At 37.1% G+C, this 27,091-nt stretch overlaps 1 protein-coding gene and 1 pseudogene across 15 annotated transcripts in view; both read left to right on the forward strand.

Annotated features, from left to right (window-relative positions):
- The window catches only part of CCDC148 (coiled-coil domain containing 148), a 281,532-nt gene that overhangs the window by 105,268 nt on the left and 149,173 nt on the right, over positions 1–27,091 (forward strand). The gene's annotated exons all lie outside the window — the stretch shown is intronic.
- LOC144304696 (TP53-regulated inhibitor of apoptosis 1 pseudogene) lies at positions 838–1,961 on the forward strand (annotated as a pseudogene).

Consider the following 27,091-nt stretch of genomic DNA (forward strand, 5'->3'; position numbering starts at 1 on the left):
TAATTGTCTTTCTCTCACTGACTTATTGCTATTCCTGTGTGTGTGTGTGTGTGTGTGTGTGTGTATCACATCTTCTTTATCCATTCATCAGTTAATGGACATTTGGGCTCTCTCCATAGTTTGGCTATTGTTGGTAATGCTGCTATAAACATCAGGGTGCCTGTTCTCAAATGTGGCTTTAAAAATAAAACCTGGTAATCTATAAAACCGAGGTACATTTTAGGCATGAATAAAGCTACCAGGCAGTCTTCTACTCTTCTCCACTTCATCTTACTTTTGTGTTCCTTATCCCACCTCTAGCTGATTGCTTACCTATCAAGAAGCCATAGTAGTTACAAAATCAGATAGTAATAGGGTAGAAGATTCTTTTTTGAATAAATATTATTTGGACATGCTTTTCACATTTTGATAGTTTCTCATAGCATTAACTCCATTTGCAAAGTCCCCTCTTCACAGATTTCAGGCTCCTTTGCTGATGGAGAACAGACTTGGACTTAGGTTTCACAAATCAGATGGTAAATGGTACTTTCATTAAAAGTAGGAAGTTTTTTGAGGTCCAATTTCAGTGATAAAGAATAGTTGAAAATGGTAAACAACTATAAAAACTGAACAAAATATTTTTTAAGAACCTGTTTGTAGGCATTGGACATAAAGTGCATAGATAAAATTCTTGAAATGAAAAAAAAATTGAAGTTGAGCCCTATATTCACATAGTAAAAATAGCTAAACATTCAAAGAAACAGGAAAAGTAACTGAAAGATAATCAAGGAATAAAACAGACTCAGAAATGATATAGACATTGTAGTTAAAAGACCAATAAAAAAGGCCTCCGCTGCCATGAATAGCGTAGGGGAGGCCTGCACCGACATGAAGCGTGAGTACAACCAGTGCTTCAATTCCTGGTTTGCGGAGAAGTTCCTTAAGGGGGACGGCTCCAGAGATCCGTGCACCGACCTCTTCAAGCACTCTCAGCAGTGTGTTCAGAAAGCAATAAAGGAGAAGGAGATTCCCATTGAAGGACTGGAACTCATGGGCCATGGCAAAGAAAAGCCTGAAAGCTCTTCTTGAACTTGACAGTCACCTTGAAAATTGACTCCTCCAATCAGGAAATTGAGGACACTGGATTTCATCAATTAAGGCTGTGAAAATAGCCATTGAATTGATGAGGAGTTCAGAAGGGAGTTTTCTTTTCTCCTTGATTTCCTCTCACTTGTAAAAGATGATGAACCATCACTCTTTGCTTTGAGATGATTTCTCACTTGTGCTGTGGCATCTTGCTGGAACTTCACCTGCTAAAACTGAATGATTTCTTGGGATTATGGTTGCAATACTTGGTCTAGGATCAGCTTTAAATATCCTTTGTGTGTAAATACTGATTAAACTTGTCAGGATGATCAGGGTTGCCTGACCTCTTGAGTTTGCTTCAAAGGACATTAGGTAGATTGTATCAGGGTTATTATTATTATTATGGAAGCAACTGGTTAGGATCTGTCTTTTCTCTCAGGGAGCTAAGGCTCTGAAAAGGGATCCCAGCACAATGGTTCTAATCAATGCTTGGGACATGGTTTTATTTTTATATAACAACTTTTAAGATTGCTGGTGGACTGGGTTAGCCAAGAGGAAGACAGCCTTAAGAGTTCCTTACCTTAAGAAAAGGTGTCAGATTTCTGATTAAGGTGTGAAAGCTTGAAGAATGTCGCAGTACACACCTTTCAGAGCTCCTAGGAATTAAGATCCTTGGAGTAACAATGGAAGAAGATCCTAAATTGCAGAGATTTGCTATTCCCAGCTTTCAGCCCAAGTCAATTATTTAGGTCTACCTATATTATCATAAAACTGCCAAAATGCTGCATCTGGTTAAATGGGACAAGAGTTTGTTTTATTTGCCTTGTGTACCCACCTAGCCTTGCAATATCTGTAATCATGAAGATGGAATTAATTGTAACATTTAGTTTTTTAAAAAAGACCGAAAAAATACATTCTAGAAATAGGAAATATAATACCTGAAATTAAGAACTCCTTGGATGAGCTTTATTTTTTTTCCAATTTTTCTTTTTTTTATAATAAATTTATTTTTTATTGGTGTTCAATTTGCCAACATACAGAATAACACCCAGTGCTCATCCTGTCAAGTGGCCCCCTCAGTGCCCGTCACCCAGTCACCCCCACCCCCTGCCCTCCTCCCATTCCACCACCTCTAGTTCGTTTCCTAGAGTTAGGAGTCTTTATATTCTGTCTCTCTTTCTGATATTTCCTACCCATTTCTTCTCCCTTCCCTTCTATTCCTTTTCACTATTATCTATATTCCCCAAATGAATGAGAACATATAATGTTTGTCCTTCTCTGATTGACTCATTTCACTTTGGATGAGCTTTAAAAGCAGATTAGACATAGCAGAAGACAGAATTAATGAACTTAAAGACAGGTTAACAGAAAATATTCAAACTGAAGCACATAAAGAGAAAATAATAAAATGAAAAGCAGAATAGAGAGCATAAGAGAGATATGGAATATAGCAAACAGGTTTAATATACATGTAATTAAAGCCCAGGAAGAGGAGAGAGAGAATGAAATACAGGCAGTATTGAAGAAACAATATCCAAGAACTTCACAAATTTGATGAATAACATCTGTGTATATTTTCAAGAAGTTTAGCAAACCCCAAGATGGATAAATGCAAAGAAAATAATACTGAGGCACATGGTAATCAAACTACTGAAACAAAAGGTGAAGGGAAAGAGAGTTATGTGAAGAGACAGATATGGCATGGAGATACATCTTGTTGGTGTGAACAACAGCAAAAGCAGCATGTCCTGGGATCAGTCATGATGGCAGCAACTTTCCAGTCATGCCAGAGTCAATATGACCTGATCAGGTCTGTGTTACGTGGTTCTAGATGTTATTACTGGAAGCTTAGTCTAGACCTTGCTTCTCTGACCCTTCCAAAGACGTGAAGTTCCCTGCAATTCACACTTTCCTTCTTGAACTAAGTAGGGTGGATTCTGATGTATGCACCTAATAACTCAAACCCAGATAGATGATGTCTGGGTTCTGCTATGCTATTCTCACTTGTCTGCTTGCTGACTGCAGGCTAAGATGAACAGAAGTCAGAATCAATAATGACCCAGCACTTACCTGGTTCAAGCTAGAATTGCTTCTATAGGTACACAAGACTCTATATAGGATCATCTTAAAAGAGAGGTGGCCAATAAAAGCTTACCCATAAGTCACATGGCTTGAGTGACTAGATGACAAAAGGAAAAGTTAATTTCACCACATGATAACAATCTATCAATTTCCATAGTTGCAATTAATTTCTATTTATATATCTGATATCATCTCAGGGAGTTTTTCCTTGGTAATGGGAGATAAGGAAGTTTCTTCTTGGGCATTAATGATGCTCACATTACATGCTTCCTTGATCAGAAAAGAAAAAAAACAATATAATTGGAAAAACTTAGATGTCTAGTTTATCACAGGAACTATCAAGATTCAGTAGTTTCTGCCAATTTAGGGCATTTGTTTATGAATGTCTTAGTGTGGTTAATTGTGCCGTGCACCATCGGCATAATCAGTGTTATTGATGAATCCCTTGCATTACTGGTTTCCCTATAGTCTCTGCAGTTGGGGACATTCACAGAGAAGTCCTCTGTGGTTAACCATGAGTATGATATTGGCAGAATCAAGGTAGTCTCTGCAGTTGGGGACATTCACAGAGAAGTCCTCTGTGGTTAACCATGAGTATGATATTGGCAGAATCAAGGGAGCCCTGAGGAACTATAGGCATCAATACTAGAGTGATTTTTGTTCACAGAAGCAGATGGTATTTCCTCTATACAGCTATATTATGCTATCTGTGGCTCTTGGCAGGTAGCTAATTGAAATTCCACAGGGCTTGGGGACTTGATGAATCTATGTATTAGTTCCAAGTAAAATAGTCAAACTAGCCCTACTCTTAAAATGTCTTAGTTTTAAAAAGCATATTTGTCTGCATTGAGGTCTATTTAATAAAGTCTAAAGAGGCTGTACTTTTCAATGTTCTTTAAAATACATCTCATAAGATGTTTTACAAATGAGGATACTTGTTGTGACATATATTGTATGTTTGCATTTTAGAGTGAGTTTATGCATTATAACTTTAGGCAAAATAATCACAAGGACTGGGTAATTTAAGAGAAGAAGCCGCAACTTGGGGTTACGAAATCCAGCCTTTTAGAAATTCCTATTAAAAGTAATGCATAAGGACGCCTGGGTGGCTCAGTGGTTGAGCATCTGCCTTTGGCTCAGGTCATGATTCAGGGGTCCTGGGATCGAGTCCCACATTGGGCTACCTGCAGGGAACCTGCTTCTCCCTTTGCTTCTCCCTCTGCTCCTCATCCCGCTTGTGCTTATTCACTGTCGTGCATTCTCTCTCTCAAATAAATAAATAAATAAAGTCTTTAAAATACATACATACATACATACATAAATATATATATGTACATACATTAAGAAAATTTTAAGTGTGTCTCATTTAACAGAAGGGGGACTCCAGAAATACACCCACATATCTATGCTTAATTGATTTTCAACAAAGATACAAAGTCATTTCAATGTAGAAAGAGTAGTCTCACGAACAAATGGTGTGGGAGCCATTGAATATCCGGATGCAAAAAGAAATGAACCTTGATACATACCTGTACTCTTATGCAAAAATTAACTCAAAATGGATCATTGATCTAAATGTAAAACTGAAAACTATAAAACATGAAAAAGTAAAAGATAAAATCTTTTTGACCTTGGATAGGGAAGATTTCTTCACATCAAATGCAATATCCCTAGAAAAAATGTTGATAAATTGGATTTTCTCAAAATTAAGAACCTTTGAGGTTCCCAGGTGGCTCAGTTGCTTCGGTGTCTGACTCTTGATTTTGGCTTAGGTCATGGTCTCAGGGTGGTAAGATTGCCCCCCTACCCTGTTGGACTCTATGCTCAACAAGGAGTCTGCTTCTCTCTTCCTCTCCCTCTGCCCCTTCCTCTGCTCACATTCTCTCTCTCTCTCTCAAATAAATAAATCTTTAGAAAAATAAAGAACTTAAGACACTGTGAAGACAATAAAAAGACAGACCTCCCACTAGGAGAAAATATTTGCAAATTACATATATCATAAAGGGCTCACATCAGAGTTAATGAAGAATTTTCAAAACTTAATAACAAGTAAACAACTCAATAAAAAAGAACAGTCACTTCACAAAAAAGATATTTGGCAAATATGACATGAAAAGATATTCAATGCCATTAGTCACCAGAGAAATCCAAATTAAAACAACAATGGCTATCGCTATATATCTATTAAAAAGTCTAATAAAAAATCTGACCATGCCAAATATTGACAAAGATGTGGGACAACTTGAATCTCACACATTGCTGGGGGGATGCAAACTGATAGCGTCACTTCATAAAACATTTCTACAGTTCCTCATGCTATTAAATATACACTTACCACATTCCCTGGGATCGAGTCCTGCAGCAGTCCTACTCCTAGATGTTTACTTATTTAAAATGGAAACCTGTGTTCACACAAAAACCTGTAAGTGAACGTGTGCAGCAGCTTTGTCATTGCTAAAACTGGAAGCAACTCCAAGACTCCAATGCCCTCAACTGAGGAAGGGATAATAAACTATGATACTTCCATACAATGGACTATTACTTAGCAATTAAAGTAATACGTACTGAAATATGCAACAACATGGACAAATCTCAAAGGTATTATGCTAAGTGAAAAATACCAGATGCAAAAGGCGACATAGTGTGTAGTTTCATTTATACAATCTTCTTGCAAAGAAAAAACTATAGGAACTGGGGAATGGGGGACTTTCCTAATCAGCAGGAAGAGGAAAAGAAGGCCAGAGAAGGCCACTTCGCTTCAAGTTAACTTTCCAGAAATTGCACCCTGATTCCACTTAGCTTCTCATGAAGCACTTATTAATACCTGCCATACATGACTGCAATGTGAACAATGTGGTCTGTTTCAGGTGATTTATGTCCCACCCTAGTTAAGAGGTCAGTACTATGAAAAAAGGGGAGAATAAATAAGAGGGATAAAAAACAGCAGACTATGGATATGAGTTATCAGCAAGGGATTTGGGGTCCCTGCCTCCTTAAGACTCTACTTCTGCTTCAGACATTCTCACAAAAGCTTATTATCTGTAAGAACAAACACAGGACCCTCAGAGACACATCATTCTCTTGAAGAGCTGTCTATTGTCTTTTAGGGGAAAACTCTGGAAAAAAATAGATTTGGTTAAACGATGACTATAGTCAGTTTCTCTCTATAGTAAGCTTCTCTCATCCCTTTGGTGCCATTTACTCTTCTTTCCATGCCTCTTCACCCTGCCCTTGATATGGGATGACCAAATATTAGTATAACAAATACATGAAACTTTGTCCTGAAACTCACAGGTTAAATCATATCAAATTGCTGTTTTTGTAGGTCAGAAAAGGTTGAATATTAGTAGTTTCTTATGGCAGGCACATCCTAATATATAGGTAAGTATAAGGGGTGCTGGGTCTTTTTACATTATATATAATGGTATATTAATAGTGCAACTGTCTCTGGAGATCTAATTTTTACATGTATTGCAGTAGGCATATGTGCTCTTCCTCCCCCACTCCACATTATTCTCCCCATGTTCCCCTTCCACATTACATTTATTCCATCTGAACTTAATGTTTGTATATCTGTTGCTGGACTCTAAACAACAAGTGAAAGATACATTTTTTTATTCATCTTTATATCACTAATGCCTAACATCAGTTACAATCCATAATAGGTACTCAAAAAGCCCAATATTGATTTTATATACCCTTGAATAAGTTGTATTTGTATAAAATTGACTTTATTTTTAAAAAGTGCTAGGGGGGGCAACCCGGATGGCTCAGCGGTTTAGTGCCGTTGTTGGTTCAGGGCGTGATCCTGGAGACCCAGGATCAAGTCCCACATTAGGCTCCCTGCATGGAGCCTGCTTCTCCCTCTGCCTATGTCTCTGCCTCTCTCTCTCTCTCTCTCTCTCCCTCTCTCTCTTTGTGTCTCTCATGAATAAATAAATAAAATCTTAAAAAAAAAATTCCCAACTTATACTCAAGTATATGTTTAAAAAAAATAAAAATAAAAGTGCAAGGAGAAGAATCCTGTTTATCCATTTATATTCTCTGATAATCTGCTTGTATTTCATATTGTTCACATATGGCTTTTATGTTTTTTTCAATGTTAAAAATTTTTTACATCTTATTTATTTGAGAGCGAGCATGAGAGAGAGAGAGAGAAAGAGAGAGCAAGCACAAGCAGGGGGAAAGGGTAGGGGGAGAGGGAAAAGAAGGCTCCCCACTGAGCAGGGAGCTCCATGTGGGGCTCAATCCCAGGATCCTGGGATCATGACCTGAGCCCAAGGCAGATGCTTAACCAGCTGAGCCACGCAGAAGCCCCAATATTTTGCATTTTAAAATCAAACGGTATGGTATGGTATTGTGGTATTAACTCATCCAAGTCTTTTTGAGACAATCTCCGTAGTTTTCATAACTATAAAGCTTATTCTGGCTACTATATATACTTTTCTCCAACTAGAAACTCAGAGGGCAGATCTGTATGCCTTTTATAGTTTGCCCTTTTACCCTGGCATTGTTTGACTGGGAAACTTTAAGCAGTGAATGAGAGGATAATTGGGTAGAGAAATCTAGTCCTGGTTCCTTGCTCTTAGCTCTAGATGGAACAGGAAATCTTTTATCAAAAGAATTTCAAGTTTAGGATTAACAGTTGATAAACGGACAGATGAGGGCATCTTTTTAATGTGCCATGTATCTTCATAGACCTCTCTAGGTAATAATGAAGAAATTAAATATGTTAGTTGTTAAAGGAAATCTCTGTTGTGATGTCTATGGTATATAGGTATATTTCTACCTAATGGAGCACTTAGTTCTCTGAACATAATGATTGCTTGTCTCTTGTTACGAAGCTGAATCTTATCCAGTGAATTCCTGTTAGCCTATTTTCACTGAGGACTATTTGAGAAAATCCCCATTTTGCAAATGTCTAAAATAATGTATATTGAGTTTCTCCTATATTGTCTTATTATAACAAATGTTATGTTTGGTTATAGTGGTTCACTGGAAGTTCTTTTTTGTGGGTGAGAGAGGCAGAGTAGCGAAGGGATACAGTTGAACAAAAAATGAGAAAAATGATCTGTTGGTGCCTGAGGCATTTATAATAAAGAGAATCAAATTTCTGGGCATGAAAGAACCATAAGAGACATGTTAAAAGTGATTCTTCTGGGCTCTGTGCCTATTTCTTTACTTTCACAAAAGATGGAATTTGTAAAAGACATATGTTGAATGCTTGAGTATTTGAAAGCGACACAAGTTGCTTGTTACCAATTTCCTTAGTGATTATTATAAAAATTACTTTTATGTATAGCACAACTCACTCATTTACTCAATCACCAAATATTTTTTGAGCACCTGCCTATGCCAAGCACTAATATGAGCACTAGGCATACAGAGATGACTAAGATGCACACAAAGATCTTAGATTCCAGTAGAAGACAATGGTGTATAAATATAGTTATTATGGAGTGTGAGGTCATAGGAGAGTACATATGAAAATTATGGGATAATGGAGGAGGGTATGGGGGGCATAGGGGGCAACAATAGTAAACCCTGGAAGTGGCAAGCATTTGAACTAAATCCTAAAGAATGGTGTTTATTATTATGGTAAAGTGAGAAGTGGGAAGACATTCTAAACCCGAGACTGAGACAGTCTCCCATAGATAAAAAATATATTAGTGTACAAAAGCATTTTGGTGTTTCCTGATTGTAAATTGTGTTCCAGAGAGTAATGAGAGGAAGGCTAGAAAGGTAAGTGTGTGCTAGATCTTACAGGAATGTGCAATGTCAAGGAGCTGGAGTTGTAATCACTGTATGTGATGAGAAGCCATCGAAGGGTTTTAGCAGAATATCGACATATTTTAAGATCAATCTGACAGTTTCGGGGAGGATGGACTTTATGGGACATAGACTAGGGGAGTGGAGGGAAGTCAGTTATGTATTGTCATAGTCTGGGTGAAAGATGACAGTGGTTTGAACTAGAGCGATGGAAATAGAGATGGAAAGGAAGGGGTAGAGGGATATTTAGAAAATTAAATGGACAAGACTGAATGATGGAAATGAAAGAACAAAAGGTGCCCAGGTTTCTAGCTTTCATTACTAGATGGATGGATTTGTTTATTTATTCTTTGTTCATTCATTTTACAAATATTAATCTGAGTATATACTGGCATTCTTCTAAGTACTAGGGAGTCAAACATGAAAAAGATTCATAAATATCAACCCTTGTATATATGTCAGTACTTACATTCTAATAAAAGTCACAATGCCTACCAAGGTAAATAAGTAGAATATATAGTGCAAGAGAGTAGTAAGTATTAGTGAGAGAGTGATACAAACTGGGGTATGTGTGCTGTTGAATATTTAGATGGATTGTCATTGAAAGGCCTTAGAAGAAAACAGTTGAGTAAAAACCTGAAAGAGTTGAGAGAGAAAGCTATTTATCTAGAGGAAAGGTAACAGACAAATCTGTCAAAGGGAGTAGCAAGTGCCAAGACTGCCTACTATAGTTGAGGAACAGAAGTGAGAATACTTGGCTATAGTGAACAAGGAGTGACATGATCTGACATAAACAGTTTAACAGGATCCCCCTGGCTATTGATTTGGGAATAGGCTAGAGGGGCAAGGGAAAAAGATGGCTGACCCATTTGGAGGCTTTTGCAGTCAGCCAGGCTTGAGATGATAGTATGAAATGTTAATATATAACAACAACCGTATATGCCTGTGCCCATTTCTTGCCAGCTGGTAGCCTCCTTCTTCCCTAGCTTGTTGTGGTGACCCCAGTTTATCCCCTCCTTGGCCTGCTGCTGTGCTTCAGCTCCCTTTCCTCTGTGACTCACCTCATCTTCCATATCTGCATCTTATTTGTCCTTCCAGGTCTATCACACACCATGTAATTCTTCCCCCCTCCTCTCCAAGACTTCTGCCTCACCCCAGTCCCTGGCTGTGTGCTTCTCTTAGTCCATTTCTTTGAGCCTTGACCCATACTTTCCCCCTCAGGCTCTACCCTAACATCAGCCCTCAGCCTCTGAATTGTATAAGCAAATTTTTGTGAGAATCATTTCTCTGCTTTCACCACTGGATATGCATCCCTGAACAACACAAACTAGTTTTGCCTGTGTTTCAACTTTTGTGAATAGAATCAAATAGTATGTTCTTGTATTGTACATAGCATCTTTTCCTCTATATTTTGTTGTTGTGTGTGGCTGTGGTATACCACAGTTTATCAATCCATTTTGCTAATGATGACATTTGAGCCATTTACACATTTAGAGCTTTTTGGAACCATGTTGCTATGAACATTTTTACACATGTTCCCTGGTACTACATTTCTGTGAAGAATACTAAAGAGTGGATTGCTGGGTCATAGAATATGTGTATTTACAACTTTGTAAGGTACTACTACACTTTTTATTTCTTCTTGTAGAATTGCCTGTTCAAATCTTTTGCTCATCTTTTTTCTATTGGGCCGTCTGTCGTTTTCTTATTGGTTTATACTTGTTCACTAAATATTTTGGGTATAAACTCTTTGTGGGTTATATGTGCTTCAGATATATTTTCCCACTCTGTAACTCTCATTTTCATTGAGTAATAACTTACTACATAAAAGAGTTTTTAATTTTTAAGTAATAATAAATTTATCAACTTCTTTCATGGTTAATGCTTTTGTATTTTGTGTAAAACATTTTTATCTATCTCCAGGGCAGAAACTAGAATCCAAAAAAATTCTCTTAAAAATAAAAAATTATAGGACACCTGGGTGGCTCAGTTGGTTAAGCATCTGCCTTTGGCTTGGGTTATGATCTCAGGGTCCTGGTATTGAGTCCCACATCAGGCTCTCTGCTCAGCAGCAAATCTACTTCTCTGTCTCCTTTGCCTCTGTGATCTCTCTCTCTCTCTCTCATAAATAAATAAATAAATAAATAAATAAATAAATAAATAAATAAAATCTTTTTAAAATTAAAAAAATTGTTTGGACTAATTACAACAGATACCTTAAGTCCAATTATAGATCACAATCGAGTATTGTGAATGTGTTAAGACCTTCGTTACTGAAAACTATTCCCAGGGCTACTACATGTTAGTTGTGCAAAGTAAATATAGAGCACAACTCAAGGGGTGGTGACATGCACAATAATTAAAATTGGGTAGTGTACAACCTAAATGACTCATCACAGCAGGATTGACTATTTCATGCAAAAAGTCTTTTGAGGAGTTGGAGAGCCACTCTAACATGTCCTACACTTCTTTGAGGTGATGATGGTCATTCTTGATACTTAACAATTCACACCTACCAAATGTTCCAAATTAAGCTGATGTTATAATTTTTTTCTCTGACTCACAAACAAGGAAAATAAAAACTAACATTTATGAAACATTTACTACAATTTAGAGACTATGCCACATGATTTACATACATGATCTCATTTAATACTTACTATAACACAGTAAGTTAGATCTTTAATTTTCTCTATTTTATGAACAAGGAAACAGAAGCTTAGAGGGGTTAAGTAAACTTGTTTAACAAGCTCATAAGTAATCTAGAAAAGATATGACCTAATATTCTCAGGCTTCAATTTTTTTGTCTCTCAAAGACAAAAGTTGTACTAAATTATCTCCAGTTTTAAAATTCTAGGATTTGCATTTAATATGCAATTTTAATATCTCTGCTGTGAATTTGCATCTTTGAGTGAATTTCTAGTATTAGATACATAGGTTCGAATTTCTGTTTATAGGCTGATAATTAGTATGAAGCATCATACTTTTCCCATTTGTCATATTAACAGAGCATCTATGAACAAATTTAAAATAATGGGGTTTAATCCAAGAGACCTTTTCATTTTTTTTCTTTTTTTAAAATTGGAGTTCAATTTGTCAACATATAGCATAACACCCAGTGCTCATCCCGCCAAGTGCTCCCCTCAGTGCCCATCACCCGGTCACCCCAACCCCCTGCCCACTTCCCTTTCCACTACCCCTTGTTCATTTCACAGAGTTAGGTGCAAGAGACCTTTTCAAAGTCTGATCCAGAACTATGATTATCCATGTATAAATGACCATATTGGATGCCTGCTTAGTTCACAGTGTTTCATATGGCTGAAAAAACTCTTCTCAATGATAATGGAAATGCCATTTTGTGTGTGTGAATGGAGCTGCATCTCACCTAATGTAATCCTTCATACTCAATCTTAAAGTTGGCTCAAGGTACAATTAAGTAATTTTGAACACAAACCCAGGAAATGCCTCACTCTGTCTGATAAGATTCTTGAAAAAAATTCAAGTTATATAAATAATTTATTACAACTAAATATTGCCATTTTACAGTAATCCTTTTAACTAAATAATTTTTTTGGAGACATTAGGCATCTTTCTCTTTCTCTAGAAAAAGAAAGCTTGTCAGGAATTTATAGGTATAATAGTTATACTTAGATTTTAAAGTGAATATATGCTCAAGCCATAAACTTCTTTGGATACTAACAAGGACTGCTGATGATGTACATGGGTGATTCTGTCTGGAACTTACATTGCAGGAAAAACGCTCACCCTAATATGTACCTTTTCAAAGTCATCATGACTACTTATGCTTTTTCAAAGTAATAATAATTTCTCCAGAGAATTTTTTCAATTTAAAATTTCCCCATCAAGAATCTTTTACAAAATACTTGAATAAATATAACGAACTGCAACTCCGACTTCCAGCTGTCACCAAAGGTCTCCAAAGAATGTACTTTGATTATAAAACTAGGCTGACAGGAATTTTTTTAAAAAAGATAGAGACTCCAAAAAGCCACAGAACTGTTAGGCCCCTTTGTTCACATAAATTCCCTAGTATGAAGCCATAGAGAATTATTAATATCAGAAAGTTCTTTCTTTTTTGAGAAAGGAAAACCTAATTACTACCTAGAAGTGAGTGGTGTGGCTCCCACTCATGCATACTGATGCTCTGAATGGAAACCTATTATATTGTCGAAATCTGAACAATATAGCAATCACGATTTAGTTATCTTCCTTAATTTTTCAAAATACTTTGACATGTATATTTCTGCCATCAAAGTTATCTTAAGAGAGAAGACAAATTATTACCCCTAAGCCCCAGATAAGGACATTGAGTCAAAAAAATGGGTCTGTCAGAAGTGACATATGTGGCATTTGATTTGAGACTAGAATTAATTCTGCAGTCTTACTACTGCCATTTCCTAAAGACTACAGGGTCACTTGCAGGGAGATAGGAATAAATGGGAAAATGCTGCTCTGAGAAAAGCAAGTCTTCCTTCCTCTTTCTCCTTTTCTATGTCAGTTTCCTTAAATATTCATGCCATGGCAAAGTGAGTTGGCCTTGTTTTTCCTGGCCTTATGAACATTTTGTGGCCACCTAGCTACCAATTTAAATAAATTCATATAACTCCATTTGACTCTATTGACTTACCTCTTTCTTCTTGGAATTCTCCCATCCTTGCTTCTGAGAATCCTCCTTGTCCAAGTTTTTCTTCTGGGCTATGGCCACTCCTGACTCTCTTGGACTGCAGTAATAGTTTCCCAAATTGATTCCTCCAACACCAGCCTTATGGACCTGAATATATCCTCCAAACAACCAACAGAATAATTTACTTGGAACAAAATGTCTATCCATGTTACTTCCCTGCTTAAAACTTGTGAATGTCTTCCCATGGACCTGGGCAGTGGTCGTCAATGCCCTCAGACACAATGCCCTCTATTTGCAAAAACTGTTCTATGAAATCTCAATGTCCTAAAATGAAATACACAGAAAATACAGTCAGCCTACATACATAACTTGAAAATGAAATAAATAACTTGAAAATGAAATAAATAAAATGCCCAAACAATAATGCGAAAAGGAAGTAAAATAAAATAATTTGGTATAAAATAATATGTATTTCAGTGTGTAAATGTGTGGGTGTGACACCACCAAAAGACACAATGGTCAGGGGCACCTGGGTGGCTCAGTGGTTGGGCATCTGCCTTTGGCTCAGGGCGTGATCCTGGATCTAGTCCTGCATCGGGCTCCCTGCATGGAGCCTGCTTCTCCCTCTGCCTGTGTCTCTGCCTCTCTCTCTGTCTCTCATGAATAAATAAATAAAATCTTAAAAAAAAAGAAGATACAATCGTCAGATACTTGCATCTATATGTAGAATCACAGTGACTGTGAAGGCTGCAGATGTAGGTGGATACAGATGTATGTATTCATGACTCATTCATGAACAGTGTTGCTATCAGTGACGTAATTTTCTAAAATGGTAATATTTAATGATATAGTCTGTAACACTATCTTTTCATACTTGAATGTAAACATAAATCACCTGGAGGTCTCCTCAAACTGCACATTCTAGGATGGAGTTGGAAATTATGCTTTTCTAATGAGCCCCCCCAGGTGATGCCTATGCTGCAAGTCCATGGACCACATGTTGAATAGCCAGAGCCTAGACCAGGGGGACTTCACTTGTATGCAGAGGCTCATAACATTTAGGGATATTCCAGTAAAATGTTGAAGTCCCACGCAAGACTTTATGAATTGGGGGTCATCTCTATATTGGAGTAACCGCTATCCTGGACCATAGCCATGGAGTTCAGCAACCTTAAGCTCTGAGCCCAAAGCAAGGGCAAGGAAACTGCAGAGAAAACACTCTCCCCTTCTGTGAGAAAGTCAGTGGTTAAGGCTGGAGTCCTCTCCAAGGGAGTGTAGTATTTTGCTGGGAGTACAGAGGAACAAGATAGATCCTTCCAAACTTAACCATTATATAATCTCATGCCATGTATCTCTATTTGGGTATTCGGTGCCTGAGACAAATGGATGAGAGATGATGTTAGGGAACGGCATGGCATCTGAGTCCCTTGAAGCAGGGAGTAATGAACATGATGCATTTCTGTGAGGAGCCTAGACCCCTGCGGTATAAAGAGACTAGGGAATGCAGGGCTCGTTAGCACTTCCCTAGGATTTGGTGGCTTTGCCGGCACCAGGAGATGACTTGCAAGGGAATCCCTTGTAAGAGCTGCAGACTTAGTGGATGAGAGGAGAGATGGCCGATCCTCCCTGACGTCTAAGAAAGAGGCAAATGTCCAGCAGACATTTGCTTGTTAATATACCCTCTGTTAATTTCTAGAAGTACTTGGGAGCACTTTACAGTGGGCTGAAGTCCCATGGAGGAGGTGAGCATAAGGAGGCAGTAGAATTCGTACACGAATGCTAACGTGACATTATTTGTAGTCACAGGTTGAAGAAGTCTGAGGACATTGTTATTTACTACTGGGACTGGATACACTGTCATTTGCTATTGATAATCATCAAATACCTCCTTACTGCTGCTCTCTGTATATCATGCCTGTCATCGCCATGATGTACACTTCTTACCCATCTTCATCTCCTCTCAGTTCAACATCTTCTATGTCAGGTCTGTATGACTCCCACCTATATTTTCTTCCTTATCTTTATGGAATGCTCACGTAGGGGTTTGCTGATCCAGAATCCTACTTTGTGGTGGAGAAAGCAAATCTTTCCTTGGTTCTTTGTTCAGAGCCAGCTACTTACTTCTCACATTCTCTGGCCCCTTCCAAATACATAATCTCCAATTAGAAGAAAAATTAATCTACTTCATTTGTCTCTAAGGCTTCAATTTGGGAGACAAGGTTTTCAGGCCCCAGACAGAGATATGTGCTGGGTTTCATTAATTCATTTTCCCCCCAGTGAATAAGCAGAGATGTAGGGGTTGGTATGTTTGATTCTAGGCAAGCTTTTCTTGAACCTTGACTCAGTACCCCAGGAAGATTGATTCCCCACGTCAGACTTGCATTCAGTGTCCTGTCCTCTGCAGTAAGCCCCACGCCTCCATGCCTGTGCAGTACTAGCATTCTATACTCTGGACGAGGCTTCTGCAATGACATCGGAAGGTCTGAATCTACTCTACTTGGGGAGGGTTTCATACTTGATGGAGAGGTAAGGCATTATAGAGTTTCCTCTTTTTCTTCTCTGTGTCAAAGATAAGAATTGCCAAAGCATTGAAGTAGTTGCATTCTTTTTCTTCTTGACTTTTGTTCAAGGATGCTTTATCTGTTCATCCAAGAACTGTACTTTACCTTCCATAAACCAGAGATGCAGAAGGAGTTATGAATGTCTTCTCCTGAGGCACTGGGTGGCTCAGTGCTTGAGCATCTGCCTTTGGATCAGGGTGTGATCCTGAGGTCCTGGGATTGAATCCTGCATCGGGCTCCCTGCAGGGAGCCTGCTTCTCCCTCTACATATGTCTCTGCCTCTCTCTGTGTGTCTCTCATGAATAAATAAATACAATCTTTTTTTTTTTTTTTTTTTTTTTTTTTTAAGAAGGAGCCTCCTCCTCTAAAGGAGACTAACTTGGATTTAGGACCCGTATGTTTGTCTCCACCTCTAGCATATATGCTCTACTTGTCCCTGGGACTTGTTCCATGATCATTCATAAGTCTGAAGCTGAGCTACAGCTCTTTGTGCTCTCCCACTATAGAAATTCCCACTATACATCTTCTTATGAAAACCTCTTGGAGTGCTGTATTTAAGCTTGTCAGGTAATTTTTTTGTCTTAGAACTCACTTATAATTGGTCCTGATAGATCCTGACCGAGCATCGGCCTAGTCTTTTGGGCTTGAATAGGAGGAGAGGGAACAGAAAAAAAGACTCCGATAACACAAAGGATGAATTAGTATAACTTAATTTACTATAGGGAGACAAAGAAGAGGTAAGAGGCCTGAAATTTCCAATCTGAAGTGTCTTAGAATAACAGAGAAAAGAGAAGAGCAATTTACTTTCATGGCAAAATCACTAAGTTCGGTTATAAGGTATGTTGTTTAAATCATAGTTGTACTCCTAAATAAATATAATCAGCAGTCAACATTCTCTTTCTTTTCTTTTTTTTTTTTTTTTGCAGTCAACATTTTCTAATAAAATAGATATGTTGCAAGCCACTCATATACTGGTGAATTATTATCTGAAAAGTTTAAAAGAGTACATATAAAACCCTCAAAATAGCTTATTAACTGTAAAAATCTGCATCATTAATTCCATTAGTTGGTGAAAGAGAAGGTGGTGATGATTATGGTGAGACAGGATAGGTCAGTTTCACAAAGAGTATGTTGTAAATATTTACAATGCTTGATTACTGTAAATCCTAGGCAGTTATTTGTATAATTTTCTCTTATGCATTTTTTAATCTGGAATCACATAACACCCAAATTGCTCATTTTTCCCAGGAGCTTTTCCTTCAGAATTCATCTATGAAGCCTAAACACTGTGAATGAAATTCACAGGCTATCTTCTAATAGAGTACACATATGTGGCTTCTGTCTACTAGTATGTAGCTTCTACCTCTTATGAGGACACTAAGAATACTTTCTATAATTGGAAAAAAATTCCCACACAAAGAGTGCTTGTAGATATAATCAACACACACACACACACACACACACACACACACACACACAATGTATGTGTGCCAGAAAGATCTATGCCAAAAAGCTTTGAGTTATACTTGTATTGTCATCAAGAAAATTTAGAGATCTAACCTTATGAATAGACTAGCTTTCTTTTGCTTGCTAACAAAAGCTACTTTTGTATGGGCAACCAGAAAAATAGTTATCTGTTGTCAAAGGCAATGATAATAATACAAACCTTGGTAAGATCTCAAGTTTACCTATAAATTATTTCCCATGTGAACACTTCTAAGCATAAGATTTATCTGAGCCACTTGACTATGCTTTTAGTGGCCAGAGTTATCAGGATCAAAGACTGTGTACTAATACAAAATAAAGTAAAACCTTCCTTTGCTATTTGCTTCTGTCTTAAATGACACAAGGGTCACTGTCACTCATGTCCTCTTTCCAGACCTGATGTGAACTCTTGTACCAGTAACATCATCCTTCCATAAGAAACCACATCTAAATAAGCTGCCTCAGTTGTTTTTCATTATTTCCATGAGGCTCTGTCACAAAATGAGCAAATAAATAAAATAAAACAATGTAAATTTACAAATTAAAAAGAATAAAAGTTAAATATTAATGTTTAGCAAGTTGACATTAATGTTTTATTGTTTTCAGTAAATCTGAAATACTATCTTCACATATCTCCTGGAAATTCTAATCAAAGAGACATATTTAAGTATTAAAAGTCCAACCATTTAATCATATAACTTAGTGATCTTGTGCTTGATTTAGGCTTGAAGACATGCCTAAAAATAGCACCCACCAAAGAGAAAAAAAAAAAAAGTGTTGTTCTTGTGTTTCTTACAGAGAGTTATTTTGGAAAATAACCTCAAGGAAGAAAAGTAGGGGCTTCAAAAGAGTCAAAGAAAGAGGGAAAGCCATTGCTAAGATACATTATTTTGCTGACCACCGCTGCGGGCAGCACAATGTTCAGTCTGTGCATTCTCACTTGGCATCCTTTGAGGTGCTATCGAGACGGAACAATTCTTCCAAAGGAAGGAGTATGTATTCACCAGCTGCCATCCACATTTGGTCAAAAGTTGCCCAATGGAGTATACATTTTCTTACATTTCTATGTTTATGCATGCATCAGAATGAGAAGGTTTTTGTGTGTATTTCAGATGAGGGGTGGGGACAGAGAAGCTGTGGGGCAGAAAGTGAAAGATCCATGGTGCAAATGAGGTGGAATTGAGTTGCTTTCAGGTCATACCTGTGAGCAGCTGGTTTCCACAACAATAGCTACAGTTAAAAAGTTGGCTAAGAAGATGTGAGGTGGGACATAGAGATGTCTGATGTATTAGCTAATATGGGAGAGTAAAGATAAAATGATTTATGAGAGGGCAGGTGAATTGAAACAACAATGAGACACTACTACGCTTCAGATAGGATGGTTCTAATCATTCCTCCCCTCAAAAAGTTCACCATCCCTAAATCTGACAACATCAAGACCTAAAGAGGTTGTGAAGCAACTGGAACTCTTTATAGTGCTGATGGAAATGCAGATGGGTACAGCCAGTTTGGAAAAACAGTTTGGCAATTTCTGATAAAGTTAAACATACACTTACCATATGACTCACTGATCCTACTGGGTGTTTATGCAAATGAAATGAAACTTATGTTTATACAAAAACCTGCAGCAAATGTTTATAGCAGCTTAATTATAACCACCAAAAAACTGGAAGCAATCCAAATGTCCTACAACTAGTGAGTGGATAAACAATCTGTGGTGCATCCATACAATGGAATACTCAGTAATACAAAGGAATCGGCTTCTGAAACGTGCAACCACATGGTTGAATTTCAAATGCATTATGATAAGTGAAGAAGCCAAACCCAATAGACTACATGCTGTGTAATTCCTTTTGTACAACATTCTGGAAAAGGCAGAATTATAGATTCAGAAAACAGGACTGAAGCTACTGCACATGTGTGAAGGACTGACCAGCCTGAGAGAAGAGACAGATTGTCAGCATTTTTCAATTAAAGCTAAAGTTGTTATATTTATATGAAAGCAGAGTTAAATTCTTTCAGACAGGAGTGAAGGTCTCTGTTTTCCTACTGTTAATACTTTATTATAACTTGGAAAAATGGCATAGTCACTGAAGTCTTATTTCTTTCCAAAAGTATTATATATTCAATAACAGGCTGTAGGCTGTGAATAGATGTAAAAAGCTGAACAAGTCCTTGCCTTAAAACAGCTCCATTATCTGATAGGAGAAACAACTTTAAAATAACTAATTTCAAACTGTGATTAATTTTGTAATAAGTGTATATTAAAAGATTTTATTTATTTATTTCAAAGAGAGAGAGAGAGAGAGAGAGAACAAGTGGGATGGAGGAGCAGAGGGAGAGAGAGAAGCAGGCTCTATGCTCTGCAGGGAGCTGGACTCAGGACTTGTTCCAGAACTCCAGGATTATGGCCTGAGCTGAAGGCAGACGCTTAACCAACTGAACCCCCCTTCCCCCCAGGGGCCCTAAGTGTATGTTTTAGAATGGTAGTGACACCAAGGACAAAGTGATTGTCTTACTGTAGCTATGTCTGGGAAGGCTCTACAGAGAAAGAGTGCTTGAGCTCAGTCTGGAAGCATAAATAACAATTTTCTTTTAAAATAAGAAGTGAGTAGGGGTAGCAGGGTGTTTCAGAAGTAGAAAGGCTGTTTAAAGCCATGGGAGGCTAAAGAAGTATGGCATGTAGTTTGTTTGAGTGGAGCATGGAGGGTGAAGAAAGGAATGTTCTCTGACAGATAGAGGTATTTAGTATGTCATGCTAAGAGTTGAATTTTATCTAGTAGATGAGAGATTGAAACTGATAGCCTAAGTTTTAAATTAGGTCTTCATGTTTGTTTTTAAGGAAGTAGGTGTATTTTCAACATTATAATTTAGGCAAATGGCCATAAAACTTCAGACTTCCAGCATCTCTTGAAAAATTGGAATGTCTGGTGTCCCAGGACCTACATTTCTATGTGACAACAACTAGCTGGTCAAAAGCAACTGCCTCCTTTCAGTATCTTTTGGATAGGCATGTGCCTATACATCCGGGTACAGCCCTAGCCACCACCTGGTATCTTATCCCCACCCCCTCTTTACTAACTCAATACTTGCCTGGCCCCAATAGATGTTTGAACTTGTGCCTCTGCTAGAGATAGTGGTGAACCATTGAAAGCCTTGAGGCAGAGGAGTAATACAATCAGATTTTTCATTATAAAAGGATTACTCAGACATGATGTGGAGGATGGATCGACATGGGCTAAATCAAAAGTGGGAATCCCACCTAGGAAATAATTCTCATGATATAAGAAAAAGATGATGAAAGTTTGACTGAACATAGTATCTTTGGTCCTGGAGATGAGATAAAAGAATCTTCAACATGTTAAGGTGGATTTGGGGGACAGGATGTGAGGTGTAAGGAAAGAAAGGAGTCTGGAGTGACTTGGACAACAGGGTTATCTATGATGCCATCAACCTAGATAGGGAATATAGGTTCTGAGGGAAGAATAGTAATTCTTTTTTGAATGCATTACTTTTAGAGGGCTGTAGGTTATCCTTCAGGTAGTTGTGTATATGGATCTGGAGCCATGAGTTTGGGAGCTGTGAGCATGTTCATGGTACTGGAGTTCCACTGGGTTGAGTCAAAAGGAAAGAACCAAAAGGAGACCCTGGGAACACAGAGGGAACATTCAGGGGGTGGGTCCAGCCAGCCAGTGAAGATGGACAATCGGCATTATTAGTTCTGACATGTTACTCTTTAAAATGTGCTTTTACTCAATTATAAGTTAGAGATGTTTTCTTGTTAATGTCATGGAATACATCAATTTAAATGCTAATGATAATATTATTCAAGGATTAGAGCCTCTTTCTATGTGATTCATGTAATGTGCATGACATAGAGGAATCACACATATGAGAAATCTGGATTGCCATAACTCATCTGACTCTTATAAAAGGCAAATTTGTTTTAAATGTAAAAAATCCCCAAGACATTTGCAAATAATGATGAACAGAATTATCAGGAAGTAGCATTAGCTCTGTTGTGACAGATAGGATCTTTTTTTTCCTAACTGGGAGCAATTACCTATAAGCAGGTAACTTGTGATAGAATGTAGACTTGAAAGACCAAATTCAAATTTCTGAATTTTTTAGTTTAAGTGCCAATTAGATTCACACCATCATGCTTTATATGTTCTATTTAATATGTTTTTATGGATTAGGACAGACTTGTCTCCTTGGCTGAGTAGTATAGAATTTTATGTAAGAGGTCATAGCTATTCCTCTGAGAAACATATGCAGAATAAGTAATTAGAAGTTTGGGGAAGGTAGAGGAATATGTAAATGAGCTTCAGTGTAGTTGTCGTTTAGAAGTAAAACTGGTTAAATCTTGAACATAAAATAAATGAATTCAAAATAATGTACATTGTTCTAGTGTTTATCTGCTCAGAACATTCATTTTAGAGGTTTACTAAGACTTTATGGAATGGAATAAGATTTCCCATTTCCATGAACATATTGTAGTATCAGTATAGCATCCTGTTTCTTCTTTAGTATCTATTTGGAAAAAGTTCAAGACAACAGGATTTATCATCTTGTGACTATTCGAGGAATTATTGTGTGTAACTTGCATTAGCATTTTGGAGGATAATCTGGGTGAGGTTCCTGTGCATAGGTATAATGGCACCTTAATTTTGTATTTTAACTTTAGTCTGCCTCAATCCTCCTGTTTTCCTTCTGCTTTTTTTACTCATAAGAAGATATTGCTTTTTTTTTCCCTGATATGTTCTGACTGTACTTTCTGCAGGAAGGCATTCAGGCAATATGCATATATCAACATCCACTATCTAGTTTGAAATATTTATTGCCAAATAACATCCCAAGTGAAGGGGATTCTGCTGATGATAATGGAAGTCACTTTCTTTTATGATTTTTCCCAGTTAATCTTTCTGTGATCTCTGCTTGACTTCTCTTCTTGGTCCCCATATAGGTAAGATATAATGAGTTTGTGTGAAGAGATTAAAAGTACTGCCAAGTTCTGTGAATTATCTATTGTTGATTCTGTGCTATATCTAAAAAGAACTGAGCTGATGGGGGAAAACAATGTTCTCATTGTAGGCTTCCTGTTCAGGTCCTAAGAGTTAGGAAATCCATAAACTGTAATCACTTTTATCACACTCTATAATCATTTTCCTTAATTTTTGTTCTCAGCAGTGGGCTCCATATCGTAACTCCAAAATTATCTTATTCTCATAAAAAAAACCCTATTCCAGTGATTAATGATCTATGAGCATTTCTCTTGAGGTTCTGTTCATTAAAATAATAACTCTGAGGGAAATATCAGAGCTGTGAGGTATATGACTATGCTAGTGTAAACTTGTGTATTTAAGAATAGTTTAATAATGCTTACTTACATTTTATAATACACATCTTCCACTTTCTCCCTCTAGACGTTATAGCATCCTGAATACAGGAGAGGATTCTAAATAACTCCTCTTTTCAGAAGTCCCTTTCACTTTCATTAATTAAGCAAATGCCTTATTAGGCAAATTTTATTTGTATTTTATTTTTAACCAGAGCCCAAGTTAAGAAAGCTCAGAATTGCAGAATAAAAAGTGAAATCATTCTAGGGTTGGTGGCGATATGGAAAATCCCTGATTCCAAACTACAATTACTGCTCAGCAGAAAGTTGTCTCAACTTTCTTATAGGATATATGTAACATCACAGATATCTTTGGACCACCTGGAGGGCTCAGTGGGTTAAGCATCCAACTCTTGGCTTTAACTCAGGTTATGATCTCATGGGTCCTCGAATGCAGCTTTGTCAGGCTCCGTGCTTAGCAGGGAGTCTACTTGAAGATTCTCTCCCTCTGCCCCTCTCCCCACTCACACATGCGAGCACTCTCTCTAAAATAAATAAATAAATAAATAAATAAATAAATAAATAAATAAATAAATAAATAAATATTTTTTAAAAGGTCACAGATATCTTTTTTTTTTTTTTTAGGTCACAGATATCTTTATAATGTATTTCATAGAGTACCTTCTATGAGTTTGTACTGTAGTGGATTTTATGGATTACGAAAACTGCATAAACCTTGATCTCAGAATATAAGTGGTATATAATCTAGTTTGAAAGTGAGATATGCATTTGAAATGGTTAATAAACAAAACCTTTTTTCCTCTAAAAAATGAAATATAATTGACCTATAACATTGTATTGGTTTTAGACGTGCAACATAATGATTTAAAATACATATACATTGCATTAAATGATTAACACAAGAAATTTAGGTACCATCCATCACCACACATATTTGTTATTTATTTTTTCTTGTGGTAAGAACTTTTAAGATTTACTCTCTCGGCAACTTTCAAATATAAAATACAGTGTTGTTAACCATACTCACCATTCTGCATACCTACATACCCAGGACTTATTTATCACTGAAACTTTGTACTTTTTGACTCTCTTCACTTATTTCACCTCAACCTCTCCACCTCTGGCAACCACAAATCTTTTCTTTGCATCTATGAGTTCGTTTGTTTTAGATTCCACATGTAAGTGAGATCATACAGTATGTCTTTCTCTGACTTATTTTACTTAGCATAATACCCTCAGGTCCTCTCTTCTTTTTATGGCTGAATAATATTTATATATTTAAAAATATGTATATATATGACATATATGTATATACGATATATATGCATATTTACATATATGTGTATAAGACACCTTTTCTTTATCCATTCATCCATTGATAGATTTTTCACAAGTCTTGGCTATTATAAATAATGCTACAATGAACATGGGATTACAGATGTCTTTTCAAAATAGTGATTTCATTTCCTTTAAATAAGTACCCAGACACAGAATTGCTGGGTCATATGGTATTTCTATTTTTAATATTTTATACTGTTTTCATAGTGGCTGTGCCAATTTACATTCCCAACAATAGTACACAAGGATTCCCCTTCTCTCTGCATCCTTGCCAACACTTGTTATTTCTTGTCTTTTTGATGATAGCTTTTTAAATAGGTGTGAGATGAGATCTCGTTGTGGTTTTGATTTGCATTTCTCTGATGATTAGTGGTGTTAAGCATTTTTTCATGTACCTATTTGCCATTTGTATGTCTTCTTTGGAAAAATATCTATTCAGATCCTCTGCCCATTTTTAATTGTTTTTTTCTATTGAGTTGTAGGAGTTCTTTATGTACTTTGGATATTGATCTCTTATCAGATATATAATTTACAAATATTTTCTCCCATTTGGTAGATTGTTTTGTTGATGGTTTCCTTTGCTATGGAGAAGCTTTTTAGTTTGACATAGTCTTACTTGTTTTTGTTTTTGTTTTGTTGCCTTTGCTTTTGTGTCAAAAAAATCATTTCCAAAGCAGATATGAAGGAGCTTTCATGTTTTTTGTTTTCTTCTGACAGTTTTGTGGTTATATAAACAAAACCTTTTTATGTAAGATAATAAAGTGCTAAATCATGTTAAACATACACATAATAAATATTTACTGTGGTTCAGGCAGAGATAATTTCTGGGGGAGATTAAAAGGAGAATAAGTCAGTATTCTTTATCCACTGGGAGAAGATAGCTAAGCTCATATATATGCCTAATCTTTCTCAAGACCTTCATCATATATACCCTAAAGTAGCCTTTTTTTTTTTTTTAACTTTTAACTACTGTTTTATTATAAGGGATGCAACTCAGGATCAGCCAAATAGAAGAGACACATAAAGCCAGGTCTGAAATGGGAAAGTCTGGAGCTTGTGCCACCTTCTCAGTACATTCATAAATTCACCAACCAGGAAGCTCTCTGAACCTCTTCAGAGTTTTTATCAAGGTTTCATTATTACATAGATATGACTGCTTTAATCACAGCTCTGTGACTGGACTCAGTCTCCCCATACATTTAGCAGTCACTCATCATTCCTGTCTACCCCAGCCACCAGTAACCTTTCTGTCTCTTATGGATTTGCCTATATTGCACATTTTGTATAAATGGAATCATAGAGTATATGGTTTTCTGTGATTGGCTTCTTTCGACTAGCATAATATTTTCAAGGTTCATCCATGTAGCATGAACCATTACTTCTTTCCTTTTTATTGACTAGTAATATTCCATACCATTGGAATATATCACATTTTGTTTATCCATTTATCAGTTGATGGACACTTGAGATGTTGCTGCTTTCTGGCTATTACTAATAGTGTTGCCATGAACATTCAGGTACAAGTTTTTCTGTGACCATATATTTATTTCTCTTGGATATATGAGTAGCGGTAGAGTTGCTATGTCACATTTTATATCTATATTTAAACTTTTGAGGAGGTGCTATTTTCCAAAGTAGCAGTAGTGTTTTATGTTCCTACCAGTAATATGTGGGGAGCACTGGATTTTATATCTTCACTCATGAAGAAATTAAACAATTCCTCTAGCTCCATTTTACTTTTTTCTTATCTTTAATTTAAATTCAATGAATTTATATATATATTATTAGTTTCAGAAGTAAAGGTCAGTGATTCATCAATCTTATACAATACCCAGAGTTCATTACATCATGTGCCCCCCTTAATGTCCATCACCCAGTTACTTCATCCCCTCCCCGTCTCCCCCTCTAGCAGCCGTCAGTTTGTTTCCATATGATTAAGAGTCTCTTTTGGGTTGTTGCTCTCTCTGATTGTCTTGTTTTATTTTTTCCTCTCTTCTGCTATGAACCTCTGTTTTGCTTCTTAAATTCTACCTACGAGTGAGAACATATGATAATTGTCTTTCTCTGATTGACTTATTTCACTTAGCGTAATACATCTAGTTCCATCCACATCATTACAAGTGGCAATATTTCATTTTTTGATGGTTTAGTACTATATAAAAGTTCTGATGCCAACCAAGGTCCCAAGCCAAACTAATTACGTCAGAATCTGGGGTTGTGCTGTTGGGGCTCAAGCACTGGTGTTTTGTAAAAAAAGTCCCCCAGATGATTCTACTGTGCAGCCAGGCCTGAGAGCCAACACCCTTGGCCCACCGGTTCCCTAAGTTGAGCTAAGATCAGAACCACATGGAGAGCTTGTTAAAGCTCAGGTCACTCGCCCACCTCCAGGGTTTTTGATTCAATAGGAATGAAGTGGGGCCTGAAAATTTCCATTTATAAGACATTTCCAGATGATGCTGACTCTGCTGGTGTGAGGCCTACACCTTGAGAAGTAGAGTATAGATAAATATTCAGGTTAGAAGTTAGAAGGTTAGAAGGCCTCTGCCTGATTATTGTCACCAAGACAAAACCAGGAACAAATTACTACCCAGACAGGGCTTATTTCTGTTTGCAGGGGCCAAATAGCACACTTATATGCCTCCGGACTAAAACTAGAAATTCCTGCTTTGGTGATACTGACTCTCAAGGGCAGCATCCTGCAACCTCACCTCCCCCTCCATGACCCTACCGCACACAAATGACGGGTTTCCCCAACCACAGTGGCCTCTCAGGCTCGGGTCAGTGTCA

Source organism: Canis aureus, chromosome 34, assembly GCF_053574225.1.
Source record: "Canis aureus isolate CA01 chromosome 34, VMU_Caureus_v.1.0, whole genome shotgun sequence".
Taxonomy (NCBI): Eukaryota; Metazoa; Chordata; class Mammalia; order Carnivora; family Canidae; genus Canis; species Canis aureus.